Source organism: Aotus nancymaae, unplaced genomic scaffold (genome assembly GCF_030222135.1).
Source record: "Aotus nancymaae isolate 86718 unplaced genomic scaffold, 86718_ANA_hifiasm-v0.15.2.pri h1tg000083l, whole genome shotgun sequence".
Taxonomy (NCBI): Eukaryota; Metazoa; Chordata; class Mammalia; order Primates; family Aotidae; genus Aotus; species Aotus nancymaae.
In genome coordinates this window covers 6,365,820-6,379,955 of record NW_026988498.1, presented here as the reverse complement: position 1 = coordinate 6,379,955, position 14,136 = coordinate 6,365,820, and the positions used below count along the sequence as shown (strand labels likewise).

The window sequence follows — 14,136 nt, the reverse complement described above, 5'->3', positions numbered from 1 at the left end:
CCATGTTCTATTTCTTATGTAGACTTTTTGGTGATGAGAACCTAGGATTTATTTTAAATAGTTTTTAAAATCTTGAAGAAACTTCTTTCTGAACCCACTGCTCTTGGTATATTCTCTGTCCTCAATTATGATAGCAACCCAATAGTTGATTTTATTGTCCAGAATCATCTCTGTCTCAAACCCAGCATTCATCCAGAGTACACTCTTATGTAAATAGAAATCTGAAGGTGCTAGTTTCGTGCTATAAACTTGCAGGGATTCCCACCATCCTGTAAATTCCTCTGTGTTTTGACCCTAAAATACCTTGTCAGCTTCATCTGCTGCCATAAATTACTTCTCCCTTTCATGTCTAAAAATGTCCTCAGTGTCACAAAGGATCATTTCAGTACCATATCCAGACACACCAACTATCTCATAACTGTCTACCTATCTTCCTTGTTTGCTATTTCAAGGGAAGTTTCTCCATGTCCTTTGTGAACAATTGTGCACTGGATTTGGCCATATCTTGGAAAGATGTTAGTGTGCCAGTAGACATTCTTGATACTTAAACCCTTCAATGAGAGGCAGTCAACATACAATTGGGAGAAATGGGCTTGTGACCAAAATAGTGGCCAGATAGTATAGTAGTGTGTTTAATTAGCAGTCAAGAAGATTTGGTTTGAGTTTATTAACTGGGTGATATGAAGATCCAAGAAAACCATGGGTTAGAATGAGAATTGGAAAAAGGGCATGCATAAACCCACTCCTGCCTGAGAGAGGAACTGCCATTCTTTATCCGTTTTATTCAGGTAAGAAGGCACAAGATCTTGCCCCAGTGGGTCAGGCAAGACAGGGAAAGGAGCAACAAGAGAGGGAGGCATGTGAGGCTGAGATGCCTGAAGCTGTTCCAACTGGACCAAGTCATAGTTTCAAAGGCAATGATTTTCAACAAAATACTCTAAAAGAGCCTCAAAGACCAATGAACTGATTAGGCAAAGGAAGTAAAGATGGTATTTTGGAGTTTGGTATATTAGAAAAAAACCCAACCAATATTTGTAACCTGTTTATAAGGCCATTGGTTTTGATGTTTTGTTAAGGGATAAAATTGCCGAGAGCACCAGCTGCTCTTTGGCCAAAGACGCTGTGTGGTCCAGCTCAGTCATAGATGACCAACATCCCCAGATGAGCGCAGTCACCTGCAGCTTGCCATGTCAGCACAATTGACAATTTACAAACCAGAGAGGGTTTCTTAGGAGTCTGTTCATCTCTCAATAGACCCAACCGCCTAGAGTTGAATTGTTTGGGCTATAAATAGAGAAATAGTGCACAGGATAGTTTCACCATTAAAGAGGAGAAGAACATTAGATGGAAAAAGAAGCAAATTTTTATATTACTGCTTTATAGGAACCTGGGTAGTCTTTGGAATTTTTACCCTGTTAGCTTTGCAACTGGAAAAGAAAATAATGTTAACAGTACCAGCATGTTCCAAATGCCTAAAATCTGCTGAATGTCATTTTATAATCTCTGGAGGTCAGAAAAAGAAACCACGGTGGGATATTACTCTTAACCCTAATGGTAGTACAACAGACTGATAATCTATAAAGCATACCACTGTAGTAACCTCCTGAGGTTACTAGCAGGTGGAGCACACTCTGTTCTGCAGAAACCAGCTGGGTACAGTTCAAAGCATTCACAAACTCTTTATTAGGATGCCTTGTGTTATCAGTAGGGCCAAAAATGTCTCAGTCAGTACACATTTCTATAACAATGGACAAACTCTTGGCTAATATCTTCCTGAAACGTGCAGTAGACTATCCTCACAATTTTATGAATATGATGTGAAAGATTAGAAATTTTTCATTTAAATCTGTCTACCAGAAATATGTGTCCAAATGACTGGATCAAACCAGATTAATTTCATTTTTGCTACACTGCATACATTCTCACAGATGTATTTTTAAAGAAACTTGAAGTCACATATTATTCCTATCAATTTATCTCTTTATATCCTAGCCATATTTACTTTTTCTGATAAAATTTAAACACTGATCAATTATGATACTCTGAGCAATACTGACTTCGCACACTGACCCTATTTGAATTATATATTTACACAATACAATTACTTATATAATTTTTAGAACTTTTAAAATTTCTTGACTAATGGGAAAATTTTTTAAAAAAGTATTTACCTGCAGTAAAATTCACTCTTCTGGTGTTCAGTTCTAAGGGTTTTGGTAGCTGCATTGTCATGTAATGATCACTACATTTCTATACAGAACAATCTCTCACCAAACATGGCCTTTGTGATACCCCTATGTTGTCAGTCCTTTCATCCACCTGCTCACCCCTCACCAAATCCTGGCAACCACTGTAGTTTTGCATTTCCCAGAATGTCATGTATAATATATTAGTAAGTCATAGGCTATTTACCTGTTGGCATCACGCTTCTTTCATTGAGCAAAGTGCACTGAAGATTATTCATGTAGTTGCATGAATCAACAGCTCATTCATTTTTACTGCTGCATAGTATTCCACTGTATGCATGGAAAATATTCATATTCTATTAATAATATTTTCATTGATTTAAGGACATTTGGATTGTTTCCAATCAGCAGTGATTATAAAGTTTCAATAAACATTTGTGCCCAGGTGTTTGTGTGAAAGTCAGTTTTCACATGGCTAGGGTAAATATTGAAGACTGGAATAGGTGGGCCATATTGTAAGTGTAAGGGTAGCTTTGTAAAAAATTGCCCAACTGTTTTTTACTGTTGCTCTATCATTTTGCATTCCCACCAGTAGAGTAGGAGAATTTCATTTGCTCCAAATCTTTGTCAGCATTTGGTATCATCAGTGATTTTTTTAAATGTAATAACCATTCTAATATGTGTATAATGGTATTTCATTGTAGTTTTAACTTGCATTTCCCTAATGGCTAATAATTTTGAGCATCTGTTTATGTGCTAATTTGTCATCTGTATATCTTCTTTGGTGAAATGTCTGTGCAAATATTTTGCCCATTTTCAAATTTTGTTTGTTTGTTCGTTTGATGTTTTCTTGTTGAGTTTTGAGAATTCTTTATGTATTCTGGATACAAGTTCTTTGTCAGAAAGTGTTTTCTCTATTCTAATTCCTTTGCTTTTCTATTTACATTTTAGAATTGCTGGCGGTATTTGCGAGAAAATCTGATGGGATTTTGCCTGGGATTGCATTTAACCAATTGTTCAATTTAGGAAGATTGACATCTTAACAGTATCAAGTCTTCTATTCCTCAAACACAGTTTGTATTTCTATTTATTTAGATCTTTTTTGATTTCTTTAATTGGCGTTTTGTAGTTTTTAACATAGAAATCCTATATATTTTTAGATTTTCTTATACCTAAGTATTGTTGTGTTTTGGTGTTATCATATGCAAAGTTTAATTAAAAATGTTTTATTTCCAATTTTTCACCACTGCTATATACAAATATTGATTTTTGTATATTATCCTTGTATCCTGTAACTTTTCTAAAATTCACTTAATAGTTCTCAGAGTAATTTTGTAGATTATTTGAGAAGTTTTTAATATGGCTTTTTACACTGTCTAATGCTCCCAGTACAATGTTAAATAGGAGTGGTAAGAGAATATTTTTGCCTTATCTGTGATCTTAAGAGAAATTATTCAGTTTTTCCTCATTAAGCATATGTTATCTATAGAGATAAACAGATGCTCTTTATCAGATAAGCTTCTGATAGGTAAACTTTTTATCAGGTAAACTTCTATTCCCAGTTTGCTACATTTTTTTAAAATTACGGATCCCTGTTTCTGAAACCCCCATTGAGATGACTTTTTTCTTCTTAAGTATGTTATAGTAAATTACAATCACTGAATTTTTAATGTTGAACCAGTCTTGTATTCCCAATGGAACAATTTTAATTCATAGAAATTATTTGTTCTTATCGTCACTAACTTTATTTACTTTCCTAAAGTGTGGATACATATATATATATATGTGTGTATATATATATATATCATTCACACACACATACATATATATATTCATTTTGTTGTTATTCATTTTATACTTATTAATTCTTTCAATTTAGTATTTATTAAACATAATATGTTGAAAATGTGGAATAGACCCAAGTGATAAAGGGGAAAATTATTCAGGCTTGAGGTATAACCAATAAACTCTGGGCATGGCGAGAAAGGGCATGAGAATCAGTGTGTGTGGTGAGTGAAGGCTTCTCTGAGGAGGTGGCTGGAGCTGAGGCTTGAAGGAAAGGTCTACATAAATGTAGTATGCCCTTTACCACCTTCTCCCCTTACCTAACATTACTTACCCAGTTCAAGGACCTAAGGAGTGAGAAGGAACTTTATAACTCACCCAGCCCACCATAGTTGGTTGGATCAGAGCAATCAATTTACTGCCTGGAACAAGGCATCTCATCCTCTTCCCGGTAATATGGGGAGTGGTCCAGTCCTCAGCGTTGGACTCCAAAGTAGGAGGCTATGTAGACACTGTGAGTTGGCTTCCACCTGTTGCTATGTGAAAGTTAAACAATAAACAGAAAAAATCCGTCTTTAATGAGAGGAGGAAGAGAAGAAAGAGGCAGGACTCTGAGGGAAGGGAATGGAGAGCTGGCTCCTTAGAACCTGCTACTTACCTAGTTCCTGTAAGGTCGGCTGAACTTCATTTTCTTAAGCTCATTGTTTGACTTTATCACAAACGTAACTTTTTATTTGGGCCAGTTAGGGAGGATTTCTGAGCCTTGAAAGCAAAAGAGCCTTGATTATATTTGACATTTAATACCAGGGTTTGAGCCACCAGACCCTCCAGATCATGTGGGATTGACTGTAGCATCAGGGTGGAATGGAGCTGGGGAGGACTCAAGTTGGTGGGGAAGCCAGCAACAGTAGTTTGCTGGGACAAGATAGAGCACATTCCTCTTAATGCAAAGTTAAAGCCAAGTGTAAGCAGAGTGGGTGTGTTGGATATTGGACACTTTGCAGCTATAAACAAAGTGGAACAGCTCTCTGTCAGTGACTACTATTTGCCCCTGGATAAAACACAGAGCTTCCTTCAAGTTTCTATCCAGAAAAATACAATCCATGACACTAACTACATGCCTATAATAAAGAATGATAAATACCTAATGTAGATGATGGGGGGATGGTTGCGGCAAACCACCATGGCACATGTATACCTATGTAACAAACCTGCACGATCTGCACAGGTACCCCAAAACTTAAAGTATAATAAAAAAATAATAAAAGAAACTGAAATTGGATGTTATAGACGTTGCATTGTAAGTGTGATTTATGCAAAACAAACAATCAAAATGGCATGAAACTAAAAACTGATCACCCGTCTGAAAGTGAAAACTAACCAAAAGACTGGTGAATGAATATTCTTAATGAAAACAAGATTTTTAAATCATTTTATTTCAAACATATGTAATTTTAAAACTGGTTATCTAATTTAATGAACTATTTTGATTAAAAAAAGAATGATAATAATAGCTACAATTTTTAAGAACTTGTTTTATGTTATTCATTGTGCCAAGAGCTTTACTCGCTCTACCTCATTTAATCCTTACACATTTCTTATTAATTAGATATAATTACTTTTCCATTTTATAATCGAGGACACTTAGGTTGAAGCAATCAAGCAACATGCTCAAGGTCACAAAACTAGTGGGTGATAGGGCTGAGTTTGCAACAAGGTTCTCATCTTCTGATGTAGTTTAGATATTTGTCTTTGATCAAATTTCCAATACTGGAGGTGGGGCTCTGGGAGGTGTTTAGATCACTAAGGTGGACCATCACCTTGGTGATAAATGAGCTCTAGCGCTGAGTTCCTGTGAGATCTGGTCATTTAAAAGTGTGTGGTGCCTCCCCCTACGTCTCTCTCTGTCTCTCTCTCTCTCTCTCTCACTTTCTCTCTTGTCCCTGCTTTCACCATGTGATACATCTGTTCCCCCCTTTGCCTTCCACCATGAATGTAAGCTTCCTGAGGCCTCGTCACAAGGTGAGCAGATGCCCGTTGCCACTCCTCCTGTATAGCCCACAGAACCATGAGCCAATTACACCTCTTTTCTTAGAAATCACCCAGCCTCGTGTTGAACAATGAGAACACATGGACACAGGGAGGGGAGCACTACACACTGGGGTCTGTTGGGGGAAATAGGGGAGGGACAGTGGGGGGTGGGGAGTTGGGGAGAGATAGCATGGGGAGAAATGCCAGATATAGGTGAAGGGGAGGAAGGCAGCAAATCACACTGCCAGGTGCGTACCTATGCAACAATCTTGCATGTTCTTCACATGTACCCCAAAACATAAAATGCAATTAAAAAAAAAGAAAAAGAAATCACCCAGCCTCAGGTATTTCTTTATGGCAATGCAAGAAGTGCCTAATACATCTTCCACATCTTCTGAAGCGCAAATAATAGTTATTTTTGTTTTCAGAATCTGCTGAACTCTTGATTTCACATGGACAATCCTTATTTAATGTATTTCCTAAAGATTGGTCTTTTCCTTAATGTCTCCTTTAGACTTTAGACTGGGGCAGGGGGAGAGGTGTCAGAAAACCTTGTAGAGAGCCAGATGGTAAATAGTTGAAGTTTTGTGAGACGTGCATTGCAACCAACAGCACTCAACTCTGCTCTGTGGGCCTAAAGCAGACATGGCAATATAAAATGAGCAGGGCAGTATACCAATAAAGCTTTATTTATTGACAGCAAGATCTGAATCTCATAAAGTTTTCTCATTTCAGGAAATATTATTATTTTCAACCATTTAAAAATTCTTAACTCACAGATTATACAGAAATAAGACTGTCATCGTTTGTCGATCCTTGTTCTAAGACTCCTAACACATTCTATTTTTTTCTCCCTCAGGAAGTCTTGTTCCTGTCTTCCTCAGACCCATCTTTGTTCTTTGGATTAGTTTTTCTATCTTATAACTGACTTTCCAAGCCAGAAGCCTAGATTAATCATTGATGTGTTATTCTCCTTGGTCTTCATCTCCAGTCCTTTGCCTACTCCTGCCATGTTTCCTTAGACCATATGCAAAGTTCTTATTTTCAACTCCTACTTTTCTTTACTTGTTCTATGCCAATCTCTTCCAAGTGGAATTCTTCTCTTCCAGAGGACTCTTGACCTATAGATAAATCTGTTTTTACCATTGTGTCTCTTGTTCCATTTTGTTATTCTACTTTTTCTCCATGTCTTTGACCCCTATAGTATTTTAAATACAAAATACATTTTAAAATTCAATATAAGCAGTCAATGGTGGTTATCTTAGAATAGCAGATAATTTAAGAAATCCAAAAATATGGGCCGGGCGCGGTGGCTCACGCCTGTAATCCCAGCACTTTGGGAGGCCGAGGCAGGTGGATCACGAGGTCAAGAGATCGAGACCATCCTGGTCAACATGGTGAAACCCTGTCTCTACTAAAAATACAAAAAATTAGCTGGGCATGATGGCACGTGCCTGTAATCCCAGCTACTCAGGAGGCTGAGGCAGGAGAATTGCCTGAACCCAGGAGGCAGAGGTTGCGGTGAGCTGAGATCGTGCCATTGCACTCCAGCCTGGGTAACAAGAGCAAAACTCCGTCTCAAAAAAAAAAAAAAAAGAAATTCAAAAATATAGGCACATAAATACCTATTATTTCAGATACTGGCATATTATACCTATTGTTCTATGCAATGGATTGGAAACTAAAACTTTTTGATAAAAATATTTCCATGAAAATCAATATTATCAATATTTAATAGATATATGAAAAATAAAATTATTATCCAATAACAACATATGTAACGCTGTATACTGTCATTTATTGAGTCAATCATCTATTTTTGGCTATTTTGGGTAATTTTTTTTTTCACTTTTACTAATAGCACTTGGTTAAAAATCCCAATGACTGCTTCCTTGTACACATCGATGCTTATTTACTTAAAATATGTTCCTCCAGCTGGGAATGCTGCATTGACATTTTTGCACATTGCAAGTACTATTTATTGACATTCCAAAATTATCCTAAACAAAGTTTTATCAATTTTTACCTCTATGAGTAATATATTAAATAATTTCTTCTCAGGCAAGCCCAGTGCTGGGCATAAGCAAATTTAAAAAATTAAACTTCTAAATAAATAGGTAAAAAATATTATGCATTAAAATTATTAAGGACATTTGATTTTTTTCCTAACACATATTTTCTAGTTATTTTCTCAGTTTGTAGAATCTCTTCAAATTGTATGACATCTTATGTCACAGAAACTTTAAAAAATTTTATGGACTCAAGTATTCTATTTGTTTTTCTTTCTTTCCCCATGTTAGTTTTCTGGTGTAGATACCACCTTAGAACATCTTTCAGCTGGGTGTGGTGGCTCACGCCTGTAATTCCAGCATTTGGGAGGCTGAGGTGGGAGGATCACTTGAGGTCAGGAGTTTGAGATCAGCCTGGCCAACATGGTAAAACCCTGTCTCTACTAAAAATACAAAAATTAGCTGGGCTTGGTGGTGTAATCTCACCTGTAATCCCAGCTACTCGGGAGGCTGAGGCAAGAGAATCACTTGAACCCAGGAGGTGGTGGTTACAGTTAGCCGAAATCACTACACCACTGCACTTCAGTCTGAGTGACAGAATGAGACTCTGTTTAAAAAAAAAAAAAAAAGAACATCTTTCAAATTATTTTTACATTTCTGGAATTGTTTTTCATGTTAATATTTAAATATTTAATTCAGACAAGCTGCTGTGCAATTGGTTAATAATATTTATTAAATAATACTTCACTTATTGATTTGAAGTGCTAACTTTAACTTACAATAAAAGTACTATTTGGGGAACATTTTATACTTGTAATTTGTTCTATTGATGTTTCTACATATTCCCTCCATAGTCTTTAAAATATTATAAATATGTGAGAGTAACTTTTCATATAATTCTACTTCAAAAAATGTTCTGACTTTGTACCTAATTCTGTAATGATTTGGTAAGTTTCAGGTGAAATTGTGTCATTGCTCATACGGCCTTATCTGGCATCAAGAAATGGAGTCATAGAATGGATGGTTTTGGGTTCCTTTCTCTGTGTTCCACAGCAGCCTCACTGCCCTATTGAATCGTCCTATTATCTCTACTCTAGACTGTATGTGTCCCAAGGTCAAGCACCCAGACTTACCCATGCTTGATTCCTCTGTGCCTGGCTTAGATCTGGTACTTTATCCAAGTCTCTGATCTTATGGGTGTCTTAATCAGTCCAGGCTGATATAACAGAATACCATGGACTGGGTGATTTATAAGCACTATATATTTATTCCTTATAGTTCTGGAGCCTGGGATGTGCAATATTAAAGCACCAGTAGATTCTGTCTGGTGAGGGCTGTTGTCTGCTTCTAAATGGTACCTTCTTGCTGCCTCCTCTTGGGGAGGAAGGGGCAGGGGCATTCTTCAAGTCATTTTTATAAAGGCATTAATCTCATTAATAGGGTGAAGCCCTCATGACAAAATCACCCCCTAAAGTCCCCACATCTTAATATCTCAACAATGGGGATGAGCTTTCAACATGAGTTTTGGAGAGACACAAATATTCAGATCATAGCATGAGGTGAGGGAGGGCATTGCCCAAGCCATATTGCAAGTGAATAAACAGCAGAGGTAGAAATAGTTCTTGGATCTCTTAAACTCTAGTCCATTGGTTCTTACTTTTAATTTGTTTTTCAGATGATTTGTGTTTCTCATTTACGTGTGTAGACACTGGGGTTTCTGTTGTCTTCAACAACAACAACAACAACAGCAAAGACAGAAAGATAAAGAAAAAGAGAGATAGTTATTTTCTCAGGTTGATTACCAATGTAATTGCTCTGTTTGCTGATTTTTCTCACCCATCCCTGTTTTTAAGGAAAAAATTAAAATCATATAAATGTTCTGAATATTTACATTTATTCAACATAAGTTTCTAGTGAAATTCTACTTAAATAGAGCAGTATTTAAGGATTCCTATTGTAGAATAAGATTATAACTCCTTTCTAAGCTTGTTTAAGTTTCATACAAGGTGAACACCTTGGGAGCCACCTTTGTTTCCGGTGCATGTCTGGCAATAACAGAACCTCAATAAACTCAACTCTCATTACCCAATCATGCATCTCCTTTGATTTTTTTCCTTTATGCACAAAAAACTGCTTTTGTGAGTACATAGAGGGTATTTTTCTTGTAGTCGTTAAATATTAGTATTTAATATTGATTGTTGTCTACATAAGTATTCATTTTTATTTAGACAAAAATTTCTATATGGTGAACCTCATTCATTAAGACTTAATTCAGGCATCATCTCTCTCTCTCTCTTTCCTCACTCTTCTCCTATCCAAATTTTCCTCATGCCTTTGGGCTAAGTTAAATGATCTTTCTCTGCGTTCCGATGTTACCTGTTTATACTTCCTTCCTGGCACATGTCATTTTGCATATTTTGTATAATGATTCACTTGTGACTGTCACTCCCCCAGATTATAAATCTAGCAGAGATTCTAAATGTAGCTGTCATAAATATTTCTTAATAAATGAATGTATGTGCAACACATTTGATTGAGGTTCAGGCAGACAGATGATTTATTTACCAATGAATTTCAAATTTGAAATGTCTTGAAAAAACAGTTTTAATAAACAGTTAAAGCATAAATTAAACAGATTTAATAAACAGTTAAAGCATAAATATTCTGTTAGGGATAATTTCCAATCTTACTTTAAAATAACAGGGATCAATTTTCTTCTTGTACCATGTGTATAATATATGTATACCAACTAATTACCAAGACCCAGATCTAATGGCATCTGTCTCTACAAAAAATTAATATAAAATATCTAAAAGAATTCATCTCCTAGTCTTCTGGATTTAAAGTCACCCAAGGTATATGGTCTTGTCTATACAGAGACATATGTCATAAGGATAAAAATGCATTTAGAAATTTCCATGTTCTTTCTCAATATAGAAATATGTTAGTTACCATAGCAACAAGTGTTATAGATTCACTTATTCTCTTTTTATTATTAAAAAAATGCAGAAGCTGAAATATTTTATAATAAACTTTGCCATTGATGTCTAGGAGAATATTTTTGTGATCATCTAAGACACTTGAAAGAATATGTTAAAATGGTAATAGAAGAATCTTTCTTAATAAAAAGTCATTGAACTATCACACACACACACAAAACCATCAAGTCACATATATTTCCAAATAACATGAAACCTTCCAGAGTAGGGCAAATAATATTTTGTTTTTGCTATTTGGATATGAAGTAGAGTCACATTTATTTTAAGAGAACAATACCTGAAATTTAGAAATATAAATATCACCCCTTAAATGCTGAAAGCTTTCATTTTATATATATATATAATTTCTAATCACAAATGAGAATGTTTTATGTTTTTTAAACAAACAGTAAGTTAATGACCAAAATGTACCTCATTAAAAAACATTAACCCTTGAAGAAATTAAGAAAGACTCTGAAGGAAATGGAAGAACTGCAGATGTTGAAATGATAAGCACACTATTATCATACTGGTTAGGATGTAGAATTTAAGTTGGTTTTACAAATATTGAATTGAAACATTCAGATACTCAATTAGGAGAATCACCAAGCAATACTGATTTTGTAAAAATTCTAAAATTATATTCTATGCTTTCCTTTGTAGCTTTGGACTTAAAGCTTCACCTGAGTGCTCAGCTCTGCTTGGATGCTTCACAGCTTCTGCAGGTCCCGAGCTGAAGTTAGGATCCCCAGCCACCCCTACCTGTTCTCCCTCCCAGCTTTTCCATCTCCATAAATGGCAGCACACATATCCATGAGCTTAAGAAACACCAGGACCTTGTTACAGGGGGTCTTACAGTATCCTTAAAGACTCCCTCCTCACCCCTTCAAAACCACTCAATAACCTGCCAATTATTTGTCTCCTAATTGTTTTCTGAATTGGTTGCCCCATCTTCTTTCTGACTTCAGCTTTCCACAAGGAACCCCTCTGACCGGGCACAGTGGCTCAGACCTGTAATCTCAGCACTCTGGGAGGCTGAGGCGGGCAGATCACTTGAGGTCAGGAGTTTGAGACCTGCCTGGCCAACATGGGGAAACCCTGTCCCTACTGAAAATACAAAAAATTAGCCAGGCATAGTGGTGGGCATGTGTAATCCCAGCTACTCGGGAGGCTGAGGCAAGAGAATCACTTGAACCTGGGAGGCAGAGTTTGCAGTGAGCCAAGATTACGCCACTGCACTCCAGCCTGGGCAACAGGATCAAAACTCCATCTCAAAACAAAACAAAACAAAATAAATCAAAATGAACCCCTCCCTCCCTCCTATATGGGTGACTGCCATAGTTTCCTCAGTGGTCTCTTTCTCTCTCTCTTCTTCTGGTCTTGGCTCCCATGTGTATCCTTCACAGAGTAATGGCAGAGCATTAATTTTAACAACAAACTCTCATTTTCTCACCCAATCCCCTTCCATAGCTTCCACTGACTAAAGACAACCAAAACTCTTTCACATGACATCTACCTGGCCTCTGCCCTCCTCTCCACCCTCACGTTCCTTCATCCTCCGAAGGGATGCCTATGTCTAGTAATTTCACGCTGCTTGTCATTGCTGCACATGAAGGCTTTTCTCACTTTTGCATCTTTTCTTGTGCAATCATTCTTTCCTGTCATTTTCTTTGCCACGTCCTTCCTCTGATTTTTTTATTTATCCTATTAAACCACAAGAGCACCTCTTCCAGGAGGCCTCCAGGATACCCCAGGTGAGTTCCCTGTCTCTCTGCTTCCACAGCAGTTGTTACTAATCTTTACCATAGCACCCATCACCCTATTAAATCTATGTGTGGGTCTTTGCTCTACTGTAGCTGTTCCAAAGTCAGGAGGAGATCTTTCCTATCTTTGAATTCTCAGTGCATCTTGGCATCAAACTTCTCTGATGTGGCAGAGTGGGGTGGCTTATGCGTGTGATCTCAACACTTTGGGAGGCTGAGGCAGGCAAATCACTTGAGGCCAGGAGTTTAAGACCAGACTGGGCCATAGGGCAAAACATCGCCTCTATTAAAAATGCCAAAAATTAACTGGGTGTGGTGGTGTGCACCTGCAATCCCAGCTACTCAGGAGGCTGAGTCGAGAATTGATTTAACACAGCAGGGAGAGACTGCAGTGAGCTGAGATCTTGGCACTGTACTCCAGCCTAGGTAACAGAGTGACACCCTGTCTCAAAAAACCAAACCAAAACAAACGAAAACTTCTCTGAGGACAGAAGGCAAACCTTTTAACAGGATTAAATATTAGGTAATATAATTTAAGTTTATTGACATGATGTTCGTACTTCCGGTGTAGTTGTCTGCTCTTTTCCAATTAAGAAATTTTTTATTAAACAGTTCTTACTAGACATCTCATTTTGAACCAAAAAGCAAAAAAGAAGAATATTGAAAAGAAGACAGCGTCAAGTTTTAAAAGGAAGACACTATTGCCTGTTCCTTGCAGAACAGACTTGAGCAGTTTCAGGATACTGGGAGTAACATGCTGTGTAGAAACACAGAGCTCTAGACGACATGGCTTCTAGGAGGAAACAACGCTCCTGGGTACTAAGGAAAGAGGGAAAAATAAACCACAAGCCTTTAGGTTCTGCTGTCTCCAGTGATGAACTCACTGCTTGCTAGCCTGAGCTCCCAGGTCTGGGTGATGCATTCCACACCCCCTCATTCCACTGGGCACCACTGAGTGTTTGAACAGACATGGCCAGATGTGGTGGTTACACTGCATTCCAGAGGCAGGATGGCATTAAATTGGATTCTAATGGCTCAGACAAGTAAGCGTGCCCCACCAAACACCTCACTTACCAGAAGGAAATGAGTTATACAGTAGGGACCATTCTTCACTAACCAGTGTGAGTTAAAGGCTTTTGTGGGCACCTGTGGGTTGAGATGTTCAGCAGCCATTCAGACAATGGCTTTCCAAACAACACACTCTTACTCAACCTTTGCAAACAAGGGCCAACCGAATTCTGAATCTGAGGAGGAGTTAAGATTATCCATTACAGTCATCCATGTGCTTGCTTGAAAAATATATTGCTGTGTGTGCAGGGAAGGGCTGCATGACTGAGCATTTAATATGATAACCATTTGTGCTTTTCAAGGGCAACACAAAAAG

General features: G+C 37.3%; 1 long non-coding RNA gene across 3 annotated transcripts in view; it reads left to right on the top strand.

Annotated features, from left to right (window-relative positions):
* Positions 1-14,136, top strand: part of LOC105710922 (uncharacterized) — an 89,017-nt gene that overhangs the window by 66,036 nt on the left and 8,845 nt on the right. For 2 of the 3 annotated variants that reach the window (XR_010339696.1, XR_010339697.1), the window contains exons 3-4: positions 3,138-3,259; positions 11,653-12,743. This is a non-coding gene — a long non-coding RNA (uncharacterized LOC105710922). The remainder of the gene's footprint in view (positions 1-3,137; positions 3,260-11,652; positions 12,744-14,136) is intronic. The other variant, XR_001105924.3, reaches the window with a different exon arrangement.